This window comes from Calidris pugnax, unplaced genomic scaffold (genome assembly GCF_001431845.1).
Source record: "Calidris pugnax isolate Ruff unplaced genomic scaffold, ASM143184v1 scaffold41, whole genome shotgun sequence".
Lineage (NCBI taxonomy): Eukaryota > Metazoa > Chordata > Aves > Charadriiformes > Scolopacidae > Calidris > Calidris pugnax.
In genome coordinates, this window is record NW_015094509.1 from 13,980,872 (window position 1) to 13,981,520 (window position 649).

The 649-nt window shown below is 53.2% G+C and overlaps 1 protein-coding gene across 1 annotated transcript in view; it reads right to left on the reverse strand.

Moving 5' to 3' along the window:
* Positions 1 to 234, reverse strand: part of TMEM74 (transmembrane protein 74) — a 6,609-nt gene extending 6,375 nt beyond the window's left edge. The window contains exon 1 of the mRNA XM_014965660.1: positions 137 to 234. The gene's annotated coding sequence lies outside the window, so the exon portion shown is untranslated. The remainder of the gene's footprint in view (positions 1 to 136) is intronic.
* Positions 235 to 649: the final 415 nt, after the last annotated feature.

Here is a 649-nt window from a genome sequence, read left to right on the forward strand (position 1 = left end):
TAGTCCGCAGGCGGCGGGCGGCCGCGGCGCTGCGGCAGGGCAAGGAGCCGCCTCCGTGGCACCCCCGGGCTGGGGAGTCCAGCGGGGGTACCCGGCCACCGCCTCCTGGGTCTCGCCGCCAGGATTCAGACCTTACCTCCGAGCCCCAGATTCCTGACATGGGTTTGGAGAGAAGCTTCAGTAAAGCCAGCCCTTGTGAGGTTGCTCTGGTGCTTGTGTCGAGCTCGACCATCACCCAGGCTTTTTTTTTTCCACAGTCACGAGAGCTCACGACTTACTCCGTGGAAAGACAAATTCTTAAGAAAGACAGATTCTTAAACGATCGCAGCATTCCCAGAGCTGAGACTTGAAGAGCTGTGCTCACTGCAGGAGATGAACAGGAGAATCTCGGGAGCTCACTCCACCTTGGCCGAGTCTCCACACACTTTCTCTGGCAGGCATAAATGACTATTAAAGAAAAGACTGTTGCCAAAAATACATAATAAAATGAATGTCTAGTTGGTAGGAATCTTCACTGGCTTTTCTTACCAGCGCTTTCTCTGAAGTGGTAAGCTAGGATGTGAAAATGAATTGTGGAGGAGGAAGAACTGGAGGTTTAGATGGATACTGTGCTGCTGGGGAGCAACCAGGCTTGGGATGCAAGAGCATT